This window comes from Spermophilus citellus (assembly GCF_964194105.1).
Source record: "Spermophilus citellus genome assembly, chromosome: 2".
NCBI classification, from domain to species: Eukaryota; Metazoa; Chordata; class Mammalia; order Rodentia; family Sciuridae; genus Spermophilus; species Spermophilus citellus.
Window position 1 is genome coordinate 57831635 of NC_138183.1, and position 14944 is coordinate 57846578.

The following is a 14944-nucleotide window of genomic DNA, read 5'->3' on the forward strand; positions in this document are numbered from 1 at the left end:
GTTCCTCTTTCAGCTCTTCACAGTTACCTCAAAGCACCTAATACCTGGTAATTGTCTGCTCCTCATGGTCTCTTGTCCCTCCAGCAGCACAGATATATAGCATGTTGACAGGTGGAAGCAGAACCATCAAGAATAAGGGTATCATTCTAAGTTTTGTGAGGAATCTCCATACTGCTTTCCAGAGTGGCTGCACCATTTGACCTAGTTATCCCACTCCTTGACATATACCCAAAGAACTTAAAATCAGTATACTATAGTGATATAGGCACATCAATATTCATAGCAGCTCAATGCACAATAGGGAACCTAGATGCTCTTCAAAAGATGAATAAAGAAAATGTTGTACATATACACAATGGAATACTACTCAGCCATAAATAAGAATGAAATTATGGTATTTGCCAGTAAATTAATGGAACTGGAGGCTATCATGCTAAGTGAAATAAGGTGATCCCAAAAAACCAAAGGCTGAATGTTCTCTCTGATATGTGGATGCTGACTCACAATATGTGTGTGTGGGGGGGGGTGGCAGGGGAAGTGGAAGATTGAACAGAGGGGGATGGGGTAAAGGGGAGAATTTGAATGGGAAATCAGTAGAATGAATTGAACATAACTTTCCTATGTTCATATATGAATCCACACCCAGTGTAACGCCACATCATGCACAACCACATGAATGCAAAATCATACTCCATGTATGAAGATGTCGAAATGCATTCAGCTATCATGTATAACTAAAAGGAACAAATAAAAAATATATTAAAAAAACAAAAACGAAGGTTATCACCTCCTCAGTTTTGTAGTGTCTGCTTCTTTGCTACTTTTCCTTGATTTAAAAGAAAAAGAAAAAAAAATCCCCAGTTCATTGCATGCCTTCTTCTAGGGGAGAAAAAAAATGAACAAAAATAACACACCACATACCGTATCTTTAGAGAAAAACACATAAATATTTTATAGACTGTACAGTAAATAATGTATATGTTTAGAAAGGCAATGTAAATATTTTATAGACTGCAGAGTAACTGTTAAGGTCGAAATGAAATCACTATTTGGAGAAATATAGTTTGCCCTAAATTGTACCATACAATTTTACTGTAACTAGTACGGTACAGTTCATAAATTACTTCATTCTCTGTGTTACCTGGGAGTTCAAGAATCCCAGTTGCCAGGTGGGGTCCCCCTCCATTCCCTATTGATCTGAAAGATTCTTCCACCTCACCACTCAAGACCCTGCTTTGAACTATGGTGGTAATCAATACATGCTCCTTGAGAAATGGAACCAGGGCATGTGAATGAAGTCACCCTGATCCAACCTACTCTTCACAGGGATTATTGGGAGAAAACCGATCAGGAACGGACAAGAAAAACACCTAATGATTTCCATATGTAACCTGAATTCTGCGTGTTTTTTCAGGTGGCTGAGGACACATCATCTTGGTTTCCTAAAACCTGCTCCTCCTGCATCTTGATTGGTCCATCCAGAGTCCAGCTCTGCGTCAATGCCTTTGTAAGGTTTAAATATAATATTTACCAGATTGTGTGAAAAAGACACAGGTGTGTGTTCTGATACATGAATAATATAAATATAGAATTCAGAAGAAGGACAGAACAGTATTAGGCAGCTCTTTTTCCAGCCAAATTGAAACAACTGGAATCATAAATAATGTGGTAACCTACATATAATGAAGTGCTTCTCTGATTAGTTACCTGGAGATCAACTCCCTTTCAATTTTTTAAATGACTGCTGTAATGATGTCTTGGAGAGAGAAAAACTCTAACACTTAACAGGAAAAAAAATTCATATAAAGAAACCTGTAGCTTTAAAGATTATAGCTAGAGGAACTGCTTGATTAGTTAGTTGACAATAAGAAGAAAAGGAGACAGAATAAAAAAAAAAACAGGAAATGAGGAAAGAGAAGACATAACTTAGAAACCTTGACAGGTTAAAACTGCTACTCGAGATCTTCAAAATCACATTGAAATAATTTATATGTGTTGATAATGGGAAGAAGCAAAAAAGCAAAGCAAGGAATATGTTCCTAAAGATGGTAATTCAAGTGTAAGATTATCTGGAAGCTTGTTTAAAATGGGGACTGCTGGGCCCCACTCCCTGGGATTCTGATTCATGAGGTTTATGGGGCCAGTGAATGTGCATTTTTTTTTTAATTATTTTATTGTTGGTTGTTCAAAATATTACATAGTTCTTAATATACCATATTTCACAGATTGATTCAAGTGGGTTATGAACTCCCATTTTTACCCCGTATACAGATTGCTGTGTCACATCAGTTACATTTCCATTGATTTACAAATTGCCTTTCTAGTGACTGATGTATTCTGCTGTCTATCCCATTCTCCACTGTCCCCCCTCCCCACCCCTCCCCTCCCCTCCCCTCCCCTTCTCTCTCTCCATCCCCTCTACTATAAATCGTTTCTTCCACTTATATAATTTTTCTCCTACTCCTCCTTTCCTCTTATATGTAATTGTGTATAACCCTGAGGCTCACCTTCCAATTCCATGCAATTTCCCTTAACTCTCACTTTCCCTCTCGCCTATCATCCCTGTTTAATGTTAATCTTCTTCTCCAGCTCTTCGTCTCTACCCTGTCCTTGGTTACTCCCCTTATATCAAAGAAGACATTTGACATTTGTTTTTTAAGGATTGGCTAGCTTCACTTAGCATAATCTGCTCTAATGCCATCCATTTCCCTCCAAATTCTATGATTTTGTCATTTCTTATTGCAGAGTAATACTCCATTGTGTATAAATGCCACATTTTTTTAATCCATTCATCTATTGAAGGGCATCTAGGTTGGTTCCACAATCTTGCTATCGTGAATTGTGCTGCTATGAACATCGATATAGCAGTGTCCCTGTAGCATGCTCTTGTTAGGTCTTTAGGGAATAGACCGAGAAGGGGAATAGCTGGGTCAAATGGTGGTTCCATTCCCAGCTTTCCAAGAAATCTCCATACTGCTTTCCAAATTGGCTGCACCATTTTGCAGTCCCACCAACAATGAACAAGTGTACCCATTTCCCCGCATCCTCGCCAGCACTTGTTGTTGTTGGACTTCTTAATGGCTGCCAATCTTACTGGAGTGAGATGGTATCTTAGGGTGGTTTTGATTTGCATTTCTCTGACTGCTAGCGATGGTGAGCATTTTTTCATGTACTTGTTGATTGATTGTATGTCCTCCTCTGAGAAGTGTCTGTTCAGGTCCTTGACCCATTTGTTGATTGGGTTATTTGTTATCTTATTGTCTAATTTTTTGAGTTCTTTGTATACTCTGGATATTAGGGCTCTATCTGAAGTGTGTGGGGTAAAGATTTGTTCCCAGGATGTAGGCTCCCTGTTTATCTCTCTTATTGTTTCTTTTGTTGAGAGAAAACTTTTTAGTTTGAGTAAGTCCCATTTGTTGATTCTGGTTGTTAACTCTTGCGCTAAGGGTGTCCTATTGAGGAATTTGGAATGAATGTGCATTTTTTAATAAGTCTCACAGGTGATTTTGATGCCAGTAGGCTGTGAGCCACACTTTTGAAGTCCTTGAACATCACAGGAAGGATCTGAGGGCCAGGAGAGGTTGATGGAGGGGGAAAGAAGGTCTGTGAGGACAGAAGGGGAGCCAGGAAGCCTTTGCTCCCTGTGCTCTCTGACAATGATGGGAAATATGTAGCAATGAAAATTACCCTCCTTGTAAATAAAGAACCCCATGCATTTTTTAAAGGATTTAATTGAGTTCCATATGAGGAAGAAAGCAAGGTCAAGAGTTAGGAGGCATTGCGTTCAAAGCAAATTCTCCTCTAAGACAGGTTATATAGGATAGACCTTACTTTCTCTCAGAAACCAATTGTTTTGATACATTATGCCTTACCACAAGCAATGGATGGTTCATTGTCTATTACGTTTTTCTTATGACCCTGACTATATGAGGACTTTAGGAACAAAGAAAAAAAGAAAAAAACATTTGTTTTTGTTAGTGGCATGGAGGAATTGCAGCAAGATAAATCAACAACATAAGAAAAGGGAAGAACAAAAACAAAGAAGAAACATGCCCATGAGGCTACTCTGGTTATAGTCACTGTACAACAAACAATCCAAAGTGATTGTTTTAAGCCACAATGATCTGATTATGCCTCACAGTTGTGTGGGCCAGGAGTTTGGATTGGGCTCAGCTGGATGGTTCTTTTGTTCCACATGATTTGGACTAGTGGATGGGCTGGTCAAATGTCTAACTTCCTGGAGGAAAGAGGTAGAAGATGGGGCTAAGCTAGGATGGTCAACTGGAACATCTAAGCCCCCTCCAGCATGGCAGGCTGGGGGCTCCTAGAAACTGAAAATAGAAGCTGCTTGCTTGTGGTTTTCGTTTTTGTTTGTTTGTTTGTTTTGTCTCGTTTTTTGTTTGTTTGTTTTTGTTATTTGATTTTTGTTTTCTTTTTTCCTGCAGTGCTAGGGATCATACCCTTGTTCATACACTCTCCCACTAAGCCACATCCCCAGCCCATAACTGTTGTATCTTAAGACCTAAGACTAGAAAGTGGTGCAGGACTAGTTTTATCACTTTTAACCTTTTTTTTTTCTTGGTTAAAATTTTCACAAAGCCTGCATGGGTTCAACTAAAGATCTAGATTCCACTTCTCACAGAGAATAGTGTCAATGACATTGTACCCTAATATCTTAAATTTACCACAGAAAGTGTTGTAGAAATGCATGTAAATATTTACTTGTTGGCTAACACCTCAAGCACTTCAAGAGTTGCTAGACATGTAATCAATTGCTTCCCCCTCTCTCCCAAAAGGAGGAATCCTGAAGTCTATTCCAAAAGTACCACCACTTCTCACCACCTCCACTGCAACCACCTCAGCCTAGCCAACGTCAGGCCTTTCCTGAACTATTGCAATAGCCCCCATGAATGCCTTCCCTCCTTCCAGTTTTGCTCTGCTACAGAACATCAACTTTATCATGGACAGAGCTTTGCTCAAAAGGAAAATGTTAAAGGAGAAATGTTACTCCTTCACTGGAAAGCATTTAATGAATTTGTATCTCACACAAAGAAATACAAATCTTTTACTATGGCCCCAAGCCCCTATTTGATTTGACTCCTTTCTCATTTTAAAATGCAATGTACAGATTTTAAGTATATGGTTTCATGAGTTTGCAAATACCACCTCAAATAAGATTGAGAACATTTTCCTTGACTACTGAAAACTCTCTTGTGTACTTTTGCAATCGCTTATCCTCCATCTCCTCCCAATTTTACAGAGGTAGCCACTGCATTCTTATTTTAAAGGTCTTGCAGCAATTTAAAGGAACAATAAATAGAGATGGGTAAGGGTGTCTGATTTTTTTAGAATAAACTAGATGATTCGCCTCTCAACGAATCACCTAGACAGAGGCAGGGAGATCAAATTAGTAATATTCAGAACCACTTCTTTCTAAAGGGACACGTATTCAAATTCTATCACCCCTAATGCCAGTATTTCACATAAGATGCTGCAGTAACCATAATTAGCAATTTATAATGGTCACAAAAAATTCAGGTTTGATTGCCTGGGTGAGCACAGTGCTTGTGTATGATAAACATCTTCTGGTTTGTGTTTGCTTTGCACATAAGAATGTAAATGTAAAAGCACTGAATGTATTCCTTTAATAACAATCACACTGCTAGAAGTTAACAAAATGTATGCCACTGCCCTTAATTCTGGGCCATAGGATAACTTTAAAATAAATTATATTTCTACCCATTCAAAAATAATGGTTTTAAATAGATGCAGGTGTTTAAGCAGTGTGTTGTCATCCTTGTTTTTGATTCCTGAGCATGAACCAAAATGCATTATTTCATAGACTGGTTTTGGCAAAGACATTTGCTTTTAGCTTTTGCTTGTGTATTTTTTAATTATTAAATTTATTAATTCATTTATTCTAATTAGGTATATATGACAGCAGAATGCATTTTGATTCATCGTAAACAATTGTAGAACAACTTTTAATGTCTCTGGTTGTACACAATGTATTGTCACACCATATGAACCCCCGTCAGACATGCCCTGAGGGTAAAGTTGTTGATCTCATTCCAACATCTTTTAGCTTTTGCTGTTTTTATGAGGTGGGTTACAACTTAAAACTGATAGGTTTCAAATGCTTCAACATTATTCCTTTGGATGTTTTCTCCACATTGAAAATAAGATAAATTTGATAGCAATCAAGATATACATTAGTCAAGCAAGCTTTATGGCATTTATCTGGAGATCTCCAAAGCACCTTGAACAGGTTAGGGAGAAGAACCAAAAGGGGAGGATGCTAGAACTGTTATTGTTGGTGTTGAATTATAATTGCTTCAGCATCCTTGGGTATCTCACTGACTGAAGTTGGAATAGGATAGAATAGGGAAAGTGTTGATCTTCCTACTCTCTGTGAACTGGAGTCCAGTAGATGATTCTTCCTGGCAGGCAGCATCTAAACTCACTCCTTTCAGATCTGTTTAATATGATGGTTTCATTTGGATGGCTCCTTTTTTTGGGGGGAAATCTGAGAAGTTAAATAGCATCTTATCTTTTGAAAGGCAAAGTTGAGCCAAGTCTATATCGGAAACAAATAATGTTATCTATTTAAGTGTAAACTCATGTGAACAATTAAATTTATTTTGTTTGAATAATCAAACAGTTTCCACCAATATACAATTCAAACCAGTCCTGGGTAAAACATAACTGGGGTGCAGAGAGCACCAAACATGTTTGCAATTTTTGAGTCTGCTAATGATATTATTAAACCTTTTCTTGGAGGAAATGTATGCTGAATTTCTTCCTAGGAATGTGGTGGGATGTAGAATGTTTCTCATTGTTGTCCAAGGGAATGGTCCTGAGAACAATACCTAATCAAGATGCTAATATTCAAATATCATTATTATACAGGTTAACTACATGTCCATTAACTTAGTCACATAAAGGCCTTATACAAAACTTGTACTCAACTAGAGAAGGTTCACAGGGGGGTTGGATATTGAGTGCCAGAAGGATGAACCAAATATAAGACCTTTGGATGTAAATTGAGTTTCACATTTTATCTACTTCCATCTCATGAAGATAGATCATGAAACACTAAAAAAATTTTCAGCATTAGGGAGTTTCACAATTTCTATATTGTTAAGTATATAAGGAATATAATAAAATCTCATTAATCTAAAAGAGCTCATGCTGTATCATTTATTTATTTTACCACAGAGCCACTCTAAAATTTAACCATTTAAAGATTTTCTTAGTTGACAATAATGGTGGGTGGGTCTTCTTCTGGTCCGGCTAAGCTCCTGATTGGGTCTGGGTTTACTCATATGTCTCCAGACATTTGCCAGATGAATCACTGGTCAGATGGTTCCATTGCAATATGTTGGGTTGGGGACAATGGGAGTATGTTGGCTATGTGGTCTTGTGATCCAACAGCTAACTCAGGGCTCTTCCTATGGTGGCACTGGCAGGCATTCCAAGATCCCAAGTTCAGATAGATTGTAAGACCCATTTTCAAGTTCCATTGGCCAAAAATTTGTGGTTAAGCCCAGAGCAAGTCTGGTTGAGGACCACAAAGGACAGGGATGCAGAAAGAAGTGAAATAATGAGGACCATTAATCTGTTATATATAAAAAGTGAAAATTCATTTTTAATAACATATGGAGAAACATGGCATGAAGAAAAAATTTAAAGGATTGATGTCTTTGAATGATAGAACTGCCTCTTAAAAGGTACAGCTTCTTTGAATAACATCATAGTTTTTATTCATATGCGTCTATATTGTTAGGGGTTCTGTCCTTTTCTAATCTTAGCTGTTTCTTTCCATGTGGAAGGAGCATGACTAGGACAACATTCTTGGCTTCTCTGAAGTCCCTGCCTTGCTGCTCTTCAAGGGAAGGTGGAATAAATTCTCTTTAATAAATTCAAGAATGCTTAGGATAGCTCTTTTCTTAGTCATGCAGGTGAATATGGCTGCAGACAGCACATCTGCTTTGTTATAAACAAAAGTGGAGACCTACCCTTTGTGACTGAGTAGGTAAGTGTTTAATTCTGTAGATCCATAATAGGAAGATCACCTGTTCGTAAGCAGACACACTTTCTAATTTTACACATATTGAAGATATCTGTATCTTCCATCTACCTTAATCATTTTCTTATTTGTCATTAGAGCATAACTTGGGTCTAACCTACCATTGGCTGTAGAACATGTAAAATTGGTCCTAGTCAGCTCAAAAAAAGTAACTTGAAACTTCTTGCTGTCTTTTGGTTTCTCCAATGAAATATCTAATAGGCCCACTACCTTGGAATCATCTGGCATTATTTATTAAACATTCTGATTTCTGTAGCCATCCAAAACCTACTGAATTTCTGAGGCTGTTCAAAGAACAGACCATTATTATGGAGCAACCTCTGTGTTTATTTTGTTTAAATAGCTATTTATATCATTACTTAAAGTATTTACGTTTAAATAAAGATGTATTGTTTTCAAAGTATCACTGCCCTTTTCTCCTTATATCCCCATATGACATTTTCACCTTGTCTGCTATCCATTGTACACACCATCTTTACTTTGATATTCATTCTTACATATCTTCTCCTTAGTTTTGGCATAGAGTGTATGTACCTGTGTCGTTTTTGGAGAGAGCCTTCCACTTTGCATGTGCTTCTGTATGTTACCTCAGTGAGAGGGTGACATTCTGTAAATCAACTCTTCAGTAAACCATTTTTTTCATGGCTCTATCCATTATCATTACATTATTTATATCATGATACATAGCATACATTATAAATTATAAATACTTTACATATATTTTATAACTTATATACTATATATTATTGTATGTAAATCTTCCTGGTTCTTTTTAATGGAAACCGTATTCCGGGTTATAAATATAAATTTTTAGTGATCTTCCTACTGATTGATGCATTATTTTCAAGTGTTTGCTCTTTGAAATGATACTGCAATGAATACTCACACATAGGATCATTATGCACTATAAAGATAGGCAATAAAGTAGTGGAATTTCTAGACATTTATATGTTTTAAATGCCAATGTATATTGCTTTATGAGAACTAATTTACATTCCCCAGTCATTTACTAAGATATTCACTTTTCCCATCTTAATATCAAATTTTTAAAATCTCATATATGTTTTGATTTGCATTTCCTTGATCATTATAAAGTTGAGTATCTTTCCATTGGGCATTTATGTTTCCTGATTTGTGAAGTTTCTGTTTATGCTCTTTACCCATTTTCTGTTTATGCTCTTTTGCCCAAAATAGGGTTATTTTTCTTTTGCTTCCTCCATTCCTCCTTTTAAATAAATGTTTTATTTTGGAATAATTGGAGAATCTATAGAAAAAGTTGGAAAGGTAGTGCAGACAGTTCCTTTGTCCCTTGCACCTGCTTCTCCTATTGTTGACATCTTACATCACTGTGCTGCATGTATCAACTAAGAAACCAACACTGGCATGACACTATTCATTAAGTTCTAGGTGTTATTTGGTGTTTACTTGTTACTTGTTTCACTCCCATAGCTTTGTATTCTAGTCCAGGTTGAATTTGGTCACCATCTCTACCTCTTGAGATTGTTCTGTCCTGTGATAGTATCTCATTATTTCTCTGCTTTATATGACTTTGACAGTTTAGAAGTATTGGTCAGGTACTTTGTTAATGGTGCTGAACGTGATTATTCTGATATTTTTTCCTCCAAAAAGACTTATGTTATTTGTTTCACAGAGATGACGACCTCCTCATCACATCCTACCAGGGTGTACATAATATCAATGGACTCTTGACTGCAACGGTTAAATTTGATCATGTGACCAAGGTAGTGCTTATCGGGTTTTTCACCATAAAGTTATTTTTCTCCTCTTTCCACATTTTATTCTTTGGAAACAAATCATTGAATTCAACCACACAATAGGAGAGGGGAGGAAGGTGGGCAGGAGCCGGGTCATAAGTTCCCCTTCTAACGGGGTGGCACCTTTGGAAGTAGTTGGAATTCTTTTGCAAGAACTATTTGCCTTTCTTCCCTTTTTATTTATTTTCTCAGTCAGGTATATCAGCACATACTCATGCATTTTTTATAATACTTCAGATTATAACATAGTACTATGTTTTTTATGTTAGGGCTCAAAATGTTCCATCTTTGGCCACTGGGAGCTCTTCCGGGTTGGTTCCTCTGTCTCTTAGACTTGCCATCATAGTTTTATTTACTTTGATATGACAGAATGCCCTGGACTCACTTTGAAATTTACCTTTTGTTTTTAATTAATATCTTCATCTATTCTAAATAATTTTTGAGAGCACAAATATTGGAAAATATTTTTCCCAATCTCTTTCTCCTCTTGAAAATTTGATATCATAATTATGCCTATTTTTCTTATAGATTTTTATTTTGGGTTTTAGATTTTTTTAAAAGAGGATCTTCTTTATTCTTTACCTCTTAGGTCATAAAATTATGCTCATTTTTCTTCTAATAAAATTTTTACTTTTACATTTTTTATTTTTACATTTTTAATCCATCGAGAATTTACTTTTGCAAATGGTGTGATGTAAAGATACAGCTCCAGAATTCTGAATTAGAAAGTTAATTATTTCCTCTATTTGTCTTTGGGTCTCTGATGCCATATTGTTGGGTGGGAAAATGTAAGGGGGAGGGAAAATGTGAGGCAAGGGGAAATGATCTAGGTAAGTATCATTGGGAGGAACTTTTGTGCTTGTTAATGCTTTCAGGTGCCCATGAAGGAACTGGAAACTAAAAGCTCCAGTGGTATCAAAAGACGATTCTATTTTAGTGCCCATTTAGAAGCAAAACTACATGTTTCCTGCATCCATGTGATGGTTTCACTTCTCCAAAGATGCTTTATGAAATGGGATACCCCTTTAGACACTTTATCCCTCAAATACTCCCAGGAAACAATAGAGAGGTATCAAAGGAAAACAGGTGAAAGACTTCATAATTTTCCTGGGGAAAAGCAACAAAGAACTGCCTTTAAACTTGAAATTGTCTAAATGTGAGCTCACTTCTACCAAGATTTTTTTTTTATCAGCACTTTAAAAAACATTTCATGATTTAGTCATTAGATTTATCAACTCTGAAGTCTTGCTTAACTGCCATTATTCCCAAGTCTAGGAAATAAATCATACTCATTGAAACAGTAGATTGACCTTTTCAGGGTATTTCCTGGTAGAGGTGTACAGTATTTCTCTGTGCTCTCAGTAGAGCACTTCAAAGGCGTGAATAATTGAATGTCTCCATTGAAATGTTCAATGCTTTCTGCAAATCCTTCCTAAGGCCAGTGAGACAAATTCTAAGGAATTACTCTGAACAGAGTTTGTATTATTCAAAGAGCCTGAAGCTCCTCACTTACCCTTTGGAGTCAATTGCCGGGAACAGAAACTATCTCTCCAGTTGTCTAAATTGGTTAGGTTTTTGCCATTATCAAGGAAACTTATTGTCTAAGAAATAGGGAGGAAAATGAAACTGGCTCAAGCCAGGTAGCACTCCAGCAGGTGTATAGATTTCCTGCCCATATCCATCAACCCATTTTCCTTTAGTTCTTGACCACCTATTTGCCATAGGCTCCTTATTTATGCTGCAACCATTTACAACACAGTTCTAGAACACCCTGCCAAGCAATGTCATTCTCATTTTTTAACTTTATTAAACAAGTGAACTCAGCTCTATGGCAGGAAGATTCGTGGTACAAAATTAAAATTGCTTGATTGAATCTCCACATTGGCACATTTTATCACTAATATTGAATAGGTCCTTCATGGATCAAAATATGGAGAGCATTTATACCAAGGAGAAATATCACTTCTTTTTTGAAGCTATTCCAGGAACATTATGGATAACAAAAAGACTTTCTAATTGGAAAGAGCCAAAGACTCTTTTTCCAGACTCACCCAATACAAGAGAGTCTGCCATGCAGTTGGTTCTCAATAACGCTGAACTAAAAACAGAGACCTAAAGACTATACAGAGTATCTGTCCTGAGAGTATGAGTAGTTGCTTTTGTGGAGTGTGTCAATACCATTGTTTAAAATAACCCTTCTGTTGCTCTTTCAGATGATAGTATGGAATGTGTACAAAAGGAAGTATAGAAATCTGACTGCATATTTTATTACAGTAAGTAGGATAATAATAGCAGATTTATGGCGTGTTTACTATGTGCCAAGGGCTGCATGCTAAATGCTTTCCTGGATGAAGCACTTTAGGCTTCATGAAAGCAACATATAACATTGTTATCCCCAATATCTAGAAACACAGAGTGCTTAGGATTTGGAAGTGTTTCAGAAGTACCTGTTGAAAAAAAAATGAATGGTTATAGAATGCTGCTTAATCTTCATACCTGCACCAACTGGTGAAAAAAAATTAAGTTCAAAGGTCACACATCTCTAATAGACGGAGCAGTAAGATTTGAAATCAGGTTGTCCATCTATAAAGGCTATGAACTGGACCTCTATGGTATCTGTTTACTCTTTCAGTTTTAACCTGCAAAATACAGTAAAATTCAGGGATGGCAGTTTCACAGGGATTCACTGTTTCTGAATTCCCGGTCCCCCACCCCTTATGCCACTAATTATAGAGGGGCCAGTACAAGTCTACTTTCCTGCTCATTCAGGAAAGAAATGTTAAGTGCAGTGTAAATAAAGAGTGTCATGTCTGGGGAACTAGGACGTGGGGGATTAGAAAATTACAGACATCTTATGCAACTTCCATGAGATTTTACTTGTAGTATCACACCAATTATACAGGTCTTTCTATTCACATAAAGCACTCTGTAATCGCTGACACTTACAACTGACCTCTTCTGGGAAGATGACAAAGAATTCATTGTACAGGGCTTTATTAGACAATTACAACAGGTGAAAACTTCTGCATTCCTTTTTCATTATGTCTTTGGCACTTCTGGGAACAGGAAAGGCACTGAGTTGCTTACATACCTAACCAGGGCCATGCAGTTTGGAGCCGGCCAGGGTAGCTACTCTTGGGGTAAGCAGTGGAGAAGAATGCCTTCATTGTCAACTGAGAAGGAAAGCCTGCAGCTGCTCTGCTGAAAGGTAAATAGGAGGGGAGATTCTCTCCACATAAAAACCAATTCTAATGCACCCGACATTCCTTGGACCATCACATCAAACCACTCGTGGCATGAAAAAGTGCAGATTTCAATTTAGGTAATGTACACGCCATTGAAGGTTCGCAGAGGACCATGACCAGGCCAATCCATCTTCAGTAGATTAATGTCTGGGTTAGGCAGGTATGTCATAAAACATGGCCAATGCAGGGAGACATACAGGGCTGGCCTGCCTCTTTCCTAATGCACTGAGATGCTTGCCTGTAACACAGCTTTGGTGCTTGTGGACTACTGCTTTTAAATGTTCCCTCTGACCCAGATAATGTCAAAATGTCTGAATACATGTGATCCTCTTTTACCAAAAGAGCATCTCTAATGTAATGCAAATTCACATTGTAGGGGAAATTCCAGCTGAGAAAATGAGGCCTTATATTTCTAAAACCATATACATGTCAATAGCCCATTATTCTCCTGTTTGAAGTGTAATTGCAGCCCAGCTTTGAATGAATTCCTGAAATAATAAAATACATTGAGGAGCAGTCACTGACTCTTGCAGTTATTTTATGCCTGCTCTTCCTCCCCTCGGTCCCTCCCCAGGCCCCAAAAGCAGAAGACACTGTGGAGAAGGGAGGAGAAGAGAGAGGAAAGTGAAAGTCAGATCCCTTGTCTTGAACGTGTTATCAGAACACTATGTGCAAAGAAAATATGCAGTACTACAACACTGTTGCCTCTAAACCGTTTATATAAATGTATGGTGCATGGGCCAATTTCACATGACAAATTATTTCCAGGCAATTAAGAATACTTATAATTGTTTTCTTTGGGAGGAACTTCCTTATGTTTCCATCTTTCTTTTAAAGCTAATGTTTCCTGTGAAGGCTCAACAGCAATCATTTTGAAAAAGCCCTTCAAAATTGCTTTCTCTCTTAGTCATGTGAGCTATCCTGCCTCCTTTTGATAAATTTAACATGTGTGTAGTACAACCTTTATCACCAGACTGGTGAATTTAAAAGGCCCATTATTTCATTCTATTCCCCCTCTGACACTCCTCTTCTCCACCCTTTCTTCCTCCTCCTCACCCTCTCCTTTTCCCCAGGAATTGTCTAAGAAACACTTCTTATGGTGAAAGGTAACATAAATTAATTTTACAGCTGGGAGACACACAGTGGTCTTCCTAGTATTTTTCTCCCTTTGGAAGGTAATTGAGACTATGTCTCTTAATTATTAAGTAAAATTAAGATGTCCCAATTTCCAGGAACACAGGAAATTTACCAGAGATTTCAGAAATAGCAAATGAGAACATTTTAGAAAGTTAAATAGAATGTTGCTTGGTGCATCCTACACTTTTGCAGGAATTCTGACCTCTCAATTCTTTTAACTTCCCAAATATAAAAGTGCAATAGAATTCATTCATCTTGGAAAGATCTTAAACCCAGCTATTCCTTTTCCTGTGTTTTGGGTTAAATTTTACAAGGGAAATATTGCTCTGGTTCAAACCCTTCCCAGCATTTCCCGTAAGGAAAAAAAATTCCTTTAGGTAATCATCCTGCTTCTTTGGTCCAAGGACCTTAAATCTGTTTTCTAAAGTTTTCTGAATGTCTTGAGTTCCATGATAAAACACCCAGAAGGAAAGAGTCCATTGAGTTTGCCATTAAGTCTGCTTTTGGCTGCAGGTCCAAAATGCTCAACAAGTCACTTACACATAAAACATAAAACATTTATTATTTCCAGAACAAGAAGGCCAGAGTAGGTAATTCCTAGGTTGTACATAGAAGTTAATGATATTTATAAATAACCCTTTCTTTCAAAGTTTCTTCTCTATACATTTCCAATGAGGAGTTTAGATTTCCCCTGATGA